Raw genomic sequence first — 15,721 nt, forward strand, 5'->3', positions numbered from 1 at the left:
CTCTGACCAGATTAGAAGCCCTAACCAGCGAGTGGGTGGGCTGACAAGTTGACAGTGGCAGTTGCTGTTTAATTAACACGTTGGCAGCTGGAACCTGACTTCATTAGCTTCATTATAGGCATAAAAATGTAAGAGACCGACTGGTTCTTCCTCTCCTCAGGGACGGGCAGTATCTGCCTGGATTTTGGAGTGGTATAATTCAGCTGCTGATTGAAGCTATTTGTTGGAGATTCTTGGGATATTGTAGGAGTGCATCTATCCAGGATCTTTGTTTAATTTTAAGGGATGTTACAGCGCTCTTGCCTCTACTGGTCCTTCACTGAGCCATGGGATATAAACATGGGCAAAGTCCAACGGAAGGGAAGCCCCTCTCTACTCCAGCTCCCGCTCAAATCTGCTCCCCAAGGCAGAGAAGGACACCCCTTGGATAACTCTCCATTCCTGCTCTCAGATGTGCAATGAGAGAGGGAAGGTGGGCTCAGTCCTCAAAGGCCCAGGGACCACTGAGCCTCTGAATGGAAGTGGTGGCTCGGTGCAGGGTCCACACCCAGGTAGTGCCAGCTCCACACTTAAACTCTCCCTTTAGGGCTCAGTGAAGAGATTTTTTTTTTAACTTCAAAAATCCTCCTTTCTATGCTGAATGAAATTAAAGAAATGAATAGATACTGTAATTTTTAAAGGCCTGTGGATATATTTCATAATATATGTCTTTATTTTTGGTGAGACATAGGTTCTCTGATGCCAAGGTCAAGAGAGTGATGTACTAGGGAGGACTGGGCTCATGAACAGGTTCCTGACAGATCATAGTCATGATTTACATTTGTGCTGCTTTTTCCTTTTTGGACTTTTCTTAATCAAATTTTACACCCTTAACGCAGGTACAATAATGCCTCTAGAGTAAATTTACTAAATTATCATTTTAATAATTTTCTCTTTTATAACAGAATTTCAGAATGATCCTAACATCCATGTTACTAGGAAGACAAAAGAGATCCAAAATTTGTATGAAGACAGGCTCTTGTATAGACAGGCTTGGCTTAAATTTGTGATATTTCTGTCTTTGATGCCCGGGTATTGGAACTACAGGTGTAGACTATGTATGCCTAGCTAAAATGCATGCTTTGAAATTGTCGTGGTAAAAAATTTCACTGTGGTTGATTTATTTATTTCCTTTTAAAGATTTACTTCCTTTTTATTGTGTGTGTGTGTGTGCATGGTGTTTTGCCTGTATGTACGTTTGTGTATCACGTGTGTGCGTGGTGCCCACAGAGGCCAGAAGAGGGCATCAGATCCCCTAGAACTGGAGTTACAGATGACTGTGGCTATGTGGGTGCTTGGTTTCCAGCCCTGGTCCTTTGGGAAAGCAGTGCTCTTAACTGCTGAGTCATCCCTCCAGCTCTGCTGCATTTTGATCTTATCTCTTCTGTTGTGAGAGCAATTCTTGAGCCTATAATCCAAAGCCAGTCTTTGGAGGTGGTTACACTCCTTTTAGCTTTGATTGTTTTCTTTCTTTCTCTCTCTCTCTCTCTCTCTCTCTCTCTCTCTCTCTCTCTCTCTCTCTCTCTGTACTTGTGTTCCTGAAGCACTTAGTATATCATCACCAGTTTAAAAAGTAAATTTGACTTATTAAAGGAAATCTCAAGCAATATACATTCTCACATAATCAGTGGGCAGACAGCTCATGGAGAAAAAGAAAATTCCTGAGCATCTGGCTGCAAATCTGAGTTCATCACCTATGTGTGTGTGTGCTGGCTCAGTTTTCTGGATTTGGTAATGGAGTAGTTATTTCTTTGTTAGATGGATTTTAGAATGTCATTATTTAAACCTAAATTGTTCTCTGGTAAAGACAATTCTTTGTCTCATTCTTACCTGAACTGGAACCTGAGTGCCATGGTTCCCCCTCAACAGTGAAGAACCTCTCCACATTGGGCCTCTTTATCTTTTAGAAACCCGTGGGCTTTTGGTAGCTTTTCTGTATGTAGGAATATACATGTCTGTTTTGGGGGACACATATTTCTGTATTTCTCTACTCTGCAATTTATTATTGTCTTTTGTGGAACAATTGTCACCTAGAAGAAATTAAATACATCCTTTGACTGTGTCTTCCTTTTGGGAATCGGGTACCGTGTCAGAAGAACCCTGAAGGCCTTGAGACAAGGTATGACCAGTCTTAAGCAACGTAAAATAACACTGGTCATAGCTGTTGAACCCACTTTGGAGTCTTCTCCGTGTCTGAAGGCACACTTAGTGTTTAGGGAGTGTAAGTGTCAGAGAGGTGAGACTCCTGGTGAGCTGTGTTCTGGAATTTTGTGAGGTGGTATTATATAATTAGAAGAAGATGGCTACTAACTACAAAGTCTATGTTCAAATCCCAGACACACGCCCTAGTCACGGGGTGGTGTTTATGAGGAGGAGGGGATGAAATACACATGGTGGGACTCATGAACTTTCCTTCCTCCTTTTTCTTCCATGATCATTGCCCTTAGATTAGAGGTGTTCTTTAAACAATGTGAAGCTGGTTGAATGGCTTGTTGGACTTCCTTTCTTTTGGTGAGATTGACCCTTCAAGAGTCTGTTATTATCACTACTATTTTTTAGTGATCAAGCAATGCCAGCATCAGTACTTCTGTGTTGTCAACCAATCAGAAACTTACCCTTTCTTCCTGCTCCTCTTCCTACGTACGTATTGATCTTAAGGAAAACGTTCTAAGCAGAATGTCATACACTTGCTGGTAATATCTGAGATAGTCAGCGATGACATTCTAGCCCACAAGCTTCTGATAAATAGATTACATGAAGCGGTAACCTATCTATAAGGGGCGGCGGTACTCAGGAGTCTGTGGCCCTTGTCCACAAAGGAGTCTAGTGAGATGAGCAGGTCCTCTCCTCCAGAGGTCCGAGCGCTGGTGCCTGAGTTCGGACGCCAACTATCTGTGTGGCTGTGTTCAGTGTGCTTGCTACCGCCTTAGAAAACAATAGTTTCACGTTTTGTTTCCAGTGTGTCATTAGGTATAAATCATTGGGCCTCAAAGTCTCAATTGTGCAAGTCGAGAATTATGCAGATAGTAGAGTCATTTGCCTCGAGTAGTTAATCAGGATCACCTATGGGGATATCAGATAAGTAAACAGCTTATCACCCCACTTCCTGTGGGCCAAGCAGAGCTGGACAAGTTTATCTACATGTATTACTACTATTCATTCTCTTTGGATGCTTGTTTAATTCAGCTGGTGTTGGTTTAGTTGATAGCCTATGAGAAATATAATAGAAGGGCAGGTAGCAATATAAAGCAAAGAGTTCAAATCAGACTCAGAGATATAGAAAGACTCTTGTTTCTCAGCGTGACAAACCAATAAAACCACTGCGTTTTGGTACCAAAAGAGCCATAAAATCATCCATCTTCCTATTTACAGATGAGGAAGTTTCAGAGAGACCTCACAGTGGTTGGAAGACTGAGCAAACTGCACAGAGTTTCTGCAAGGGATGAATCTTAGTGTATAAGATTTGGTTCTGTGTAGGGTAAGCCCAGAGCCATTTTGCTGAGGGGAGAAACTGGCCTTGGTCCTGTTTGGGTACCATGATGTGCACTATTGCTGTTGATGGTGTTGTGACGTCTTGTTACTGTCAGCTCAGTGGGGTGCTCACCTCCAGGAATAGGCCTCTGACATGAGGGAGTACTTATGTGACACCCCGGCTTGAGTAAAAGAGAAATGCAGAAGAATGCAGGATGTCAGTGGGCTCTGCAGAGACAACACAGTGACCAAGAATGTTTGCGACTCTCACAGAGGATCCACGAGAAGCTCACAACTTCTTGTAACTCCAGCTGTAGGGGATCCCGCACCCTCTTCTGGCTGCTATGGTCACCTACATATGTGCCTACATGCAAATAAAAGTGAAATAAATTTTTAAAAGATCCCACCATTACACAGGACTTTCCCTTTCTTCCTCACCTCACACTTGAGATGTTTTTGCAACTGTTTTTGTCTTTTGACCACAAGCTGCCTTTTAATAAGATGCTTGAGAGGAAAACTACCCACAGAGATCATAGGACTGGGTGTATGACGTCAAAATATTCTGATGGAAACGTCCCAGTACTGCTCATCACACTGTGGGAACTGTTCTGATCCCTAGCGATCTTTTCGAACCCTTATGAGACCAGGGTTTGGTGGAGAGTATCCGCCTTAGTGACTTGTTCCAGAGGGCTTCTCACTCTTCTTTACTCTGTGAGACCGATTTCAACATAGGAGCTTCTTCGGAGTGTGCTTGAGTAAGGGGCAAGTCCCTTTTCTTCTATTTTCTTGACTGCTGTGCCTGTGTGCTTTTTCCTTTGTAGTTTTAATGGGGTTTGGTAAATTTGTATGCTTTTGCGCGAGCATATCTTGCATTTCTACTTGTTCCTTCTTAGCTGTTTGCTATTTGTGTTGGAATCTCAGTCAAATGCACCTTTCCAGCCTTAATTAGGTCTGTCTGTTCTTTCAGGAAAATCTGCCCCCCCTCCCTGTTGTTTGCTTGGGCCCTCATATGCTGACAGAATTAATGGTTTCCTTCTGGTAACCATAAAGGTGCTGTCTACACAAGCCCCAGACCCTAACTAGAAACCACTGAACAGGAGACATGGGAGAAGGGCTGGAGGACGAGATATTAGAGTTGGTATTTCCTAGCCAGTGTGGGCATCTGCAAGATAGGAAGCTTCAGTTGGGCCTGCTAACTGGGTGCTTGGGGGAAAAAAAAGTAAGAACTTTTTGGGAACAATTCTTCAGTGATTCTCATACTTACTATCCAGTGTTGCCCTATAACATGCTTGGAGAAAAGTGTTACTGCCATTTAAAAAAGAGAAAGTAGAAGCCGGGAAGATGATTTGACCAAAGCCCCAGAGCCCCGTGGTTCAGAGCTACTTTCCCTGGGCTTAATCTCTTGACTCTTGTAAAATCGGTTCAATGGGAGTCCAAGTTCCACAAAGATAAGCCTTTTGATTTTGTCTTCTGATACAGAAATTTGCAAGTTGATGAGAAGCAGATGGGTAATAAATTATTTTGTAACTTAGGGTTTGAATTAGGTAAGGGTGAACAAGGACACAAACGAAAGGTGTGGGTACAAGAAGGTAGGAGTGATTAATTCTGTCTTTGGTAATAAACAACAGCTGTTCTGGGCAGCGCAGTCGCAGTCAGCGCTGCCCTGCGAGGAGTGAGTGGCAGCAGGTGTGGCTGTGCATAGACTATAGGATGTCTGCGGGGAGAGGAAAGACCAGGCCTTTTCTCCTGTGTCCCTGGCAGAGGGAGCTGGGGATGGCTGAGGACCCACAGTGGCGGGCGGGGTGCGGTGGGGCAACCTGTGTGTTCACAGCGCAGAAAGGTCCAGAAATCCATCCTCTTGGGTGTCTTCATTGATCTCAGCTTCCAGCATAGCCTGATATTTCGTGGATATCTGCAGAGCTGATAACATCACAGGTCGAAAGTGACAAGACTGAGCTTGCATGCATAACGAACCGAGAGGGTGATGCAACCAGCCTCCCAGGGTTTCTCTGAGTCTCTGCTTCCTTCCCAGATGTGGTTTTTCCACATCTCCTTGACTCCTCCAGTGCACCTCCTGCCTTTTGTTTTGAACCTTTATGAATCTTCTTCAGGGTTTTTTGCTTGCTTGCTTTATAGCCACGTAGATGGCTATTCCATATCCACACCGTGGCCATTTCATGTGGGTTTTAAAATAAATTTCTTCTGTGCTTCAAATTCATCTACACTTACCTCATTAAAAGCCAACACCTCCTTTTAATGAGGGAGTTAACAGCTAAGAAATTTTGTTGGCTTTTGAGTCGGCTTCTTGAAAAAGCTTCTCTTTTCTTCAGCCACGCAAAGCTGTGACCGGGAGTCCAGCCTATTTCATTTACTGTGCTGGCCTGGAAACCTAGTGTGTCTTAGAGTTAAAGGGCCATCCAGCACCTCCTTGTATATCCCCTCATGCAACACGTACAGCCACTGAACTTCGTGTCCAGTTTGTTTACCCTCAGCTCACTCGCCACAAAGTCATTTGAACAACTGTGTACTTGTTTTCTGCGCTTCATGGACACTGACTTTGGTTTTGTCTGCTGGATCCTGAAATTCACCTTTCCTTCCCCATTACCTTGACAAGACCTGTGTCTTCGAAAGCTCAGGCTGGTCAATGAATTGTTTTTTTGTGTGTGTGTTTGTATGTGTGTGAGTGAGTATATGTATGTGTGTTTGTAGATATGAGTGTGTGTATGTGTGTGTGTGCATGTGTGTGCGCATGTGTGTATGTGTGTGTATGTATGCATGTGTATATGTGTGTTTGTGGATGTGTGTGTGTTTGTGTGTGTGTATATATGTGTGTGTTTGTGTATGTGAGTGTGTGTGTATGTGTGTATATGTGTGTTTGTGGATGTGTGTGTGTGTGTGTGTGTGTGTGTGTGTGTATGACGCTGGGGATGAAATCCAGGGCTTCTTGCTTGCTAAGCAGGTGATTTGCCTTTGAGCTACTTTTCTACCTCTGTTATTTTTTTTTCCCTATAGATTAGCAAAGTCAACTGCGTCTGGACTCTGGTGGTTTTAGAAGACTTTCTGGCCAGCTTACACTGATGTCTTTGCTCTCTGGTTGTGGTCAGTCCCAGCACATGGTTTCCAGGGCCTTTGAAACCTTTCACTGGGTAGAGAGAAGCTACTTGACTCTGGGTTGCTGTTTTTTTGCATTGCATTTGAATGCACAGAGGGCAAGGGGATATGCCCATGGTTCCTTAATAGGTTTGCTTTTTCTTTTCTTACTTTTGATACTGAGGTTTGAACCCATGTGTACTAGGCAAGTGCAAGTGCTCAACCACTAAGCTATCTGCCTAATTCTGAAGCAGTTAACAGCTATCTGACTACACTTCCCAGGCTAGCCAGGCCTTGAACCTGCAATCCCTTTATGTCAATCTCCTGACTAACTGGGATTACAAGCCTATACCACCAAGCCAAATTTAAGCCGGTTTTTTTCATAAGAAAAATCAACCACACCTGAGTCTCTGTTCAGTGGACCCAAGCTTTAGCTGTGGCCACCGCATAGGGGTTTTATACAAGAAAAATAAAGTGAAATGAGTCTGCTTAAAAAAAATAAAAGCGTTATTAATGAGGGGAAAAAAAAAAGAGAAAGATCAACCTGTTGCCCATGGGGGGCTTCCCATATCTTTTTGTTGTTGTTGTTGTTGTTGCTTTTTTCGAGACAGGGTCTCTCTGTGGTTTTGGAGCCTGTCCTGGAACTAGCTCTTGTAGAACAGGCTGGCCTCGAACTCACAGAGATCCACCTGCCTCTGCCTCCCGAGTGCTGGGATTAAAGGCATGCGCCACCACCGCCCACCAGCTTCCCATATCTTAATTCATTCAATTCTCACAGTCACGTAAGGGAAAAGCTGGTATTTGTTTGACTTTATAGATGGTGACACTAAAAGTAAGGAATATTTGACCTTTTTCTGTCCCATGTCACTCTGAGAGCTGGAAGTAGAGGCCCTATTTCCCCAGTACCCTCCCCCACAATTAACCAGCCAGTTGGGAGAAAGGAGGTCCTATTGGAATTATTAGATGTGAGTGAGTATGTGAGTCCCCACCCCTATCCCCCAGGGAACTCAGCTGTTGCTTCCTGGTTGTCCCATCCTGTCTCAGGCTAACCGAGCACACCTCCCTCTTTGTCTTTGTGTGTGCTGCTTGGGTTGCTCTGAAGCGTTCTACGCATATATAGGTCACACATTCCTGGGACATAAGTGAGTCAATCAGCAGCTTAGAGATTCTTATTCATTCTGACCTTTGACCCTTTCTGTGTCAGCCATAAATGTGGGTGTGGAGAGGCAGTTTGGAAACTGTATGTTGAAAAAATAAAAGAGAAGCCCAAAGGAGATTTGTGGAAGGTACTATTGTCTGGGCTATAGTTCAAGTACAGCCATGGCTGAAGGTGAGCTATGCTAGGAATTGGCAACCCTGGATGATGCCCTTGCCTGACTTTGGCATGTATATGCATGTGAGCTCACATACAGTATGTGGAATCTGGAAGCACTGTTATCCTCCAGTCATCACGGACACTGGTTCTAGGTCACCCTGCCCCTGTGGATGTGAAAACACAGGGATGGACATATTCCTTGTATAAAAAGCCATAAATCTCTTTCCAGATGATTTTAATACCTGACATCGTGGAAACACTGTGAAGTAGTTGTTACACTTAATTGTTTAGGGAATAATGGAAAAAAAAGTGTACATGTTGAGTACAGACTTGATTTTTTAAAAAATATTTTCAACCCGTGTTTGGGTAAACTCATGGATGTAGAATTCATGAGTCCAGATTATGACTACTCTGTTTAGCTCATCTCCTCAAACTAGTTGGTCAACCACTAATATACTCAGGTTTTAAAATCAAAGGCAGAGTCTTAGCAAGGCCAAACGTTCGGCAAGGGAAGTGTTTCTAGATATGGCACCCACAGGAAGACACTGTTTAAGTTGGAGAAAAAAGCTATTAGAAAATGCATCGAGTGTGGTCTTGTTTCCACTCCTTTTGCCACCTGAAAGTGAGTTTGCTGAAATGGGGTGTCCGGGCTGTGACAGTCATCACTCCCTCTCGGGCAGATAACTGCCCGTGTTTCACAAGTGCTTGCGAGCGATCCAGGGTAGCCTGGCGGCCGTCTTCAGTCAACATTCTTCGTGGTAACTTCTAGGAATTATGCATTAATTTGTAAATTCCCCCCACTTTTAGGTAAAATGTAGGCACATTGACTAAACCATCTCAGCACTTTGATGGGACTATGAAATGTTGATGCAACTGGTTTATGAAACTGAGCTCTGAGCAGAGTTATTTTGATGAAAATCGGGTCGTACAAGAAAAGACAGGAGCAGCTGACTCTCATACTTCGTCTCTCTTTTCTGTGTATGGATTTACCCTTCAAGAGACTCAGGGCTTTGATGCACACACACTACCCACCAGCTCTTATCCCAGTCATGCTAGTCCCTTCTAAACCTTAGAGATACACACCAAGTACCCATGACCTTGAGTTCACTGCGGCTCTATTGGTCATGGTAGTGGTCCTCCATCTGTGTGTGTCCCCAACCTCAAAAGTGCTCTCTGGGGGTAGCTGGATGTAATTTTTGTCACTGAATTTGCATTAGAATATTCAGTTAAGATTCTTGATACTATAGATTTGGGTGATTCTGATGTTCCTTAAAGTGCTGTGCCCCACCAGGAGACACACACACACACACACACACACACACACAGAGAGAGAGAGAGAGAGAGAGAGAGAGAGAGAGAGAGAGAGAGATTTTAAAGGTTTCCCTAAATTAACCCATGAGGTTAACATAATTTTACAAGAGTATTAATAGTATTTGCTTCTTCGCTTGTGTATGTGTTGTTTCTTAAAAAAGACCAACAAGTTGATGGTAAAGTTTATTAGACAAGTAGTGAATGGCAACAGTCAAGAGATTTATGAACAGAATAAAGGAGAACTTGTTCTAGCTGATAACAAAATATGCTAAGACACATTTTAAAGTTAAAGTGAATTTGTTGTTGTATGAGACAGGCTCTCTCTGCCTTCGGACTTGTTAGGTGTGCAGGGATGGCCTTGAACTCATAGAGATCCACCTACTTCTGTTGTCAGAGTGCCAGGAGTATGCACCATGTCTAGTAATAGTCCAAGTGAAATTACTCAGTAGAACAGACTTCAGAATCAGACTGGCATATACAAAATATTAACCAACCATCTCTAGGGCCTTAAGTGGTACACTATATGTGTAGAATTACATTCAAAGACGGTAGAAGTCTGTTTTGTGCTTGGCATGGAGCCAGACATAGTGATACATACAAAGCAGGAGGCCCTTGGTTCATAGCTAGCCTGGGCTACATAGCAAAAGACCTTTTGTTGAAAAGAAAGCCTTGGGTAGGAAGATCTTATAAACTTTCCATGGATGTTCTATAGTATACCTCTTAGCTAATGCCCTTTCTAGAATTATCTCTTGTAGCTTCCACTTTCATCTAAGTTGCACATTCCCAACACCCTCTAAAATGTGTTCCCCACTCTTGTCCCCGTTTAGCCTTCCCTTCTTCCCTGCCCTATCTTGTATTCTCTGTGTGACTCCTGTGTAGAGGACACCTTGGGAAAGGCAGTTCCTTCCCCAGTCTGGCAGCTTTTCTAGGAAGCAAGAGTCCCAGGATTCTGGTTATGGGAATTCCCTTGCAGGCTCCCAGAATTCTGATGAACAAAAATTCCCAGCTTCTTTTTTTTGGAGGTCATTTGCTAAACCTTAAACCTGGCATTTTAAGCTGTTGAAAAGCCTGGTATTATGGTGTTAGAATTGTTCCAAAGGAACCGACCCCTCACCACTCTGCGTTTCTAAGTTGGCGCACATCACTAGATTTGGTGCACACGTGTTTGCATGCACACAGCAGCGCGTCTGCATTTATCTCGGGACTTGGTGTCACAGACAGTGAGGGGGTGTCTTCTACCTTAGGGGCTCCTGAATTGATTTGAATTTCTTTTAAAAATCGTGTGTGTTCATTTGTGATAAAAACAAAATGGTTAAGATACTCCTAACAGCTAGGTACAGTGGTGTCCACACATAATTCCAGCACTTGGAAGATAGAGGCAGAGGATGATGGTTACCTCCAGCTACATAAAGACTTTAAGGATTGATTTCATGGGCTATATGAAACTCTCTCTCGAAAGACAAGAGCAATAGCAACAACAACCAAATAAGCAAAAATTTATATTTTTGTATTTGAGCTTAGCCTTTAGTAGCCAAGGTATTTCTGCGGCCCACACAAAACTTCTTAAAAGATAGGGATGTTAGTTAGTGACAGAATGCTTTGCCTACCTCATGTGAGGCTCCAGCCACAATCCCCAGAACCCGTGGGCAGGGGGCAGACCCTATATACAAATTCATGGCATCTTAATACAAATGTACGGAAGTGAAAGTTGCCTAAAACAAAACAAACATAAACAACAAAAAAAACCTGAGCTGTTTTCCATTTCTTTTTTTTAAGTTTATGTTCTGTAAAATTTCATTACTGTATGGATATGAGTTCTGATGAAAAGAAACTGTCATGATTACTGGTGTTTTCAAACGCAAAGCCCTTTCATCACCGTCAGCTCCTTTGCACTGTGTTCCCTCTGTAGTCAGCACCACCCTGTTCCTACTTCTGGCCGTGTCCTCTTCAGTCACAGTCATGCAGTGTCCAGAGCATCAGGGATGGAAGCAGGCAGCATTTAGCGCTTTACTTAGAGCCCTGTGCTCTGTGCACCTGAAGTGTTCTCTTTTTATTTCTGAGCAGTATAGAGTAGTCATTGTGAATTCTGGTTTATTTACCCCGCTCTAGCTAAGGGGCACTTGGCGTGTGTCCAGTGTTGGGCAATTGCTAATACGCTGTTGTAAGCATTGGCTTGTAGGTTTTGGGTGCTCTTCTCACTTGGATCAACACCTCGGAGCTTACTTTGTTGGCTCTGGAAGAAACTGAAGGTTCAGCAGTGCATCGTCAGAGTCCAGTTGCTCCCCTCCTTGTCAGCCCTTGAGTCTAGCAGCTCATAAAAGGTTGTGGACATTTCTAGCCCTGTTTGGTAAAATTTCAGGCTATAGTTTGCATTTTCATAGTGACTAATCATCCTAATCACCTTTGATGGTATGCTTTTACATAAAACTTCAAATCTGTGTCTTTAAAAAGTATACTTATAATATGTATGGCGAGCTGTCACTGTCTAGCCCCGGCTGGCCTCAAATTTGCAAACTTCTTGACTCAGCCTCCCTGGTGTTGGGATTACAGAGATTACGAGGGATTACACCACACTTTGCCTAATTTTCATCATTTTTTAAAATCATTTTTAAATGGAAATCTTTTTTAATATACTCTATATACAAATCATTTATCAGTTGTGATACATACTCCCCCCCCCCCATCAATCCGTGGCATGCCTTTTCCTTTCCTTAATAGTATCTTTTGCATGGCAAAAGTTAGAAAACAAAGCAGCGCATGTCACTGTGAAATGTTCACACGGGTGTGTCACTATCCTGTGTTCTCAGGCATCCCCTTCCTCCATCACACTCTCCCATCCCCCTGGCCTCCCCGCTTCCTGGCCCTCTTTCTCTCCCCACAGTCTCCACTTCCCTGTCAATGTATTCTGCTACTCGTCTCGAAATCCCTTGAGACCTCTTTTGCCTCTTTCTGTTCTTCTTCCTCTCCCACCTCGCACCACACACACGCACGTGCACATGTGTACACACACACACAGAATTTAAATCTAGATTCCACATATGAAAAAAACATGCTGTATATGAAAGATTTAATTTTGACTTAGATCAACTTTTTTTTTTTTCCGTTTTAAAATGCATTGTATTTTTTGGTGCCACTACTAAGAATTCTCAGCCTATTCCAAAGCCATGAGACTTTTCTGTGTGTTTGGGATCTATGATCTATTTTGAGTAAACTTTTGTATAATTCAGGTTTTCCCCTGCCCCAAAACTGTTATCTTTTTCACTGTAGAAAAAATCCTTTATTTTTTCACACTTAGTGAAATTTATTCTAAAGAATAGAAAATAATCCAGCCTATAACTCAAGCATCTTCCAGCATGAAGAAAAAGTTCTGTAGACGCTTGAAATGATGAAGAGTCCCTTTTGCCTAAGAGGACACCCAGTTGGCTTTCCAACAGTGTCCCAAATCCAAACATAGTTTATACTTCAGTTCTCGTTGCCCAGCTTCTTAGAAGCTCAAGAAAGACTGAAAATATATCACACTTTAGAATGAGAATGGAAATGAAGGCTCATTTAACTGAATTCTGCCTTTTTTTGAACTTACAAAAATAACACAAGTATGTGGCAGAGTGTACACACAGCAGAAGTGTCATCTGGGTACTGGAACACCACCGGAGCTGGCTTTCTATTTCTTCCCCATTTCCTAGCTATCTGGGGCTGGCATCTCTCCCTCCTCATGACCTCAGACATTGGGCTCAGTCCTTGGCGCTCTTATTTTCTTCTTCTACTCACTCTCTGGGTGATCTCACTCAGGTCGTGGCTGAAAATGCCACATACACTTCATGAGTCAAAGCTCCTCCTGCTTCTTGCTTCCCCGAACTCCCTGAACTGCTTTACCCAACTGCCTCCTCAACACATCAGAGATGGCCAGTAGCTACTTGTCTACCACAGGAGTCTTGGCTTCCCCACCCACCCCTTTGCCTAGGCTTTCCCGTTGAGGTGAAGTTCAGTGTCGTCCTTCCATTCGCTAAGACAAAGGAGCCTGGATGTCACCTGAAACTGTCCACCAGACCTTTTCACACTATCAGTGAAATATTCCCAGTATTGGACTGTACTATGGTCACAAATGTTGCCTCTAGGGCGGTGGTTCTCATCCTTCCTAATGCTGTGACCCTTTAATACGGTTCCTTACGTTGTGGTGACTCCCAACCATATGATTATTTTCATTGCCATTTAATAACTGTAAAATTGCTACTGTTATGAATTGTAATGTAAATAAATATCTTATGTGCAGGATATCTGATATGTGACTCCTGTGAAGGGGTCGACCCCCCAAAGGGGGTCATGACCCATAGGTTGAGAACTGCTGCCTTGGGATTTAGCCTGTACTCCTCAGTGGTTTTGTAGCTTCCTTACTGACTGCTGAAGCCTGCTCTCTACAGAGCTCACTAATGCCGAGACCAGATCATGTCCTTGTCCAGCCAGAGTCTCATGGATGGTGTATCATCATTCTCGGTCACATCTCCATGTGACCTGATCCTAGCAGGTCTCTCTGAACTTTTCTGTTCTTCCCACTTCTGCCCGTTTAGTAGTCTTTGAGTCAAAGCTTGTTTCTGAACAGGTTTGTGCACGCTGGCTCTGTGCTGTGGTGCTCAACCCTGTGTCTTCTCCAGACTCCAGCACACTGAGATGCCCTTATCCTCCAAGAGGCCACCGCTCCTCAGAGGCCTTCCCTGACTCCTTTCCCAAGGCCCCTCTTTCCCTACCTGGCTGCCCGTCTTCTTGCTTTGCTGTATCTTTCTTTGTAGAGTTCACCACTGCCTGTGGGTCTATTGCTTGCCTTCTGCTTACCTCCTCTACCAAGATGTAAACACCATGAAGGTGGAACTTTGATTGATTCAGAGCTGTAACTCCGGCTTTTGGACAGGTGTGGCCCATAGTCCATGCTCAAAGAGTATTCTGGGAGGATCTCATACTCGGTGAGATCAATACCAGTCGATTCCTTCCTATTCTATTTTACTTCTTCCTTTCCCATGGAGGTTGCTATTATTATTCATGAGGGAAATTGCTTTTTAGTTTTCAAAAAAAAAAACGCATTTGTAACAGTGGTCACACAGTTTTTCTGATGGCACAAATCTTACACTCTATCTTTCTCACTTAATAATGCATTTGGAGAATTAGTTTATCCATCCCTCTGTATTTATTATATTATACAGATAGCCCACACTACAAATAGAACCAAGTTCATTGTCCTGTCAATAGGTCTGTGGATTGTAGCCCCTTTCCACTGCTAGTGGATGTGTTGGCACACACAGCTTGGACAGGAGAACTCATATGGAGTTTTCTGTTAGTGACTTGGTAGATGTTGATGATGGGATTGTAAAATGCTTTTTCTTCTTTTGTATTCCCAGCAACTGTATATTGGTACCTGCTATTCCACATCTTTGTCAACACAACATATTATGCCACTTTATCGGAAAAAAAAAAAAAGGTCAGCTCCTTTACAAATGAGATCAGTAATAAAAACCATTTCCTAGCTGGTAAACTCTTGAATTCCTAGATCTGAAACTTGCTTCACAAAGAAAGAATAAAGTATGGAAGAAAGTATAGAAAGTGATTTGAGATGAGAAACATTTGTCTTTGCAGAAGCTTCCAGAGACTTTCTTACGTAGAGTTGTTTCTGGTGTGTGCTGAGACATCAAATAACTGCTTCCAGGATATTGGTTTTCTTTCCATAAAGTACTATTTCTAGATGAATTTTTCTTATATTAACATATATTATTTTCATATATCAGTGTGCGAGTGAGGCCAGAGGCCTAGGATCCCCGGGAACTAGAGTAACAGACAGGTGTGTTCTGCCTGTCAAAGGTGCTGGGAACCAAACTCAGGCCCTCGGGAAGAACAAAAGTGTTCTTCCCCACTGAGCCACTGTTCCAGCCCTGATTTTTATTTTTTTTTTCTTAAAACGAATCCACAACACAAAACCTCAAGTGTTGGAGTTGGCTTTAGGGTTCGTGGAAGTTGTTGCACTGGGTGATTTATTGTTACTTAACAGCTTTGCGGTTTCTGCCGGGCTTCGCTAGAGCATACTCAAAGAACAAGAACAGTTATCTGTTTTAATGACTCGGCCTGGCGTCCAGAACACAGGCACAGGAATGAATACAAAGAGCAATGCCAAGTCAGAGGAGAGCCGGTTCACAGCAGCACCTAGGGGCTTCTGTGATGTAGTTGGTTTCAGCCCAGGATTAGCGTGGTTGACTCTCGCTTGCTCTGCCCCTGTGGCTGCCGGCAGGGATGCACTGAGATTCAAAGGGCAAACCCCATTCTTCTCTGTTTCCATCAGCTGTCGAATGTGGGACAAGAGATTCTTGGGTAGCATCAGTAGGTCAGAACTGAAGAGCTCTCTGAAGTTAGCTACTCCGATTCTCTAGATGATGAAACAGGTCAGAGAGACAAACTGAGATTCATAGGCGATAGTCCAGACGCTTTAGTACTCTTCCTTTTAAACGGGGAGAGGGA

The 15,721-nt window shown here is 43.3% G+C and overlaps 1 protein-coding gene across 2 annotated transcripts in view; it reads left to right on the plus strand.

The window, feature by feature from the left end:
- The window catches only part of Barx2 (BARX homeobox 2), a 66,372-nt gene that overhangs the window by 36,904 nt on the left and 13,747 nt on the right, over positions 1 to 15,721 (plus strand). The window lies entirely within an intron of this gene.

The sequence above is a fragment of the Alexandromys fortis genome, unplaced genomic scaffold, assembly GCF_014885135.2.
Source record: "Alexandromys fortis isolate MF-2015 unplaced genomic scaffold, M_Fortis_MF-2015_v1.1 scaffold_108, whole genome shotgun sequence".
Classification (NCBI taxonomy): Eukaryota; Metazoa; Chordata; class Mammalia; order Rodentia; family Cricetidae; genus Alexandromys; species Alexandromys fortis.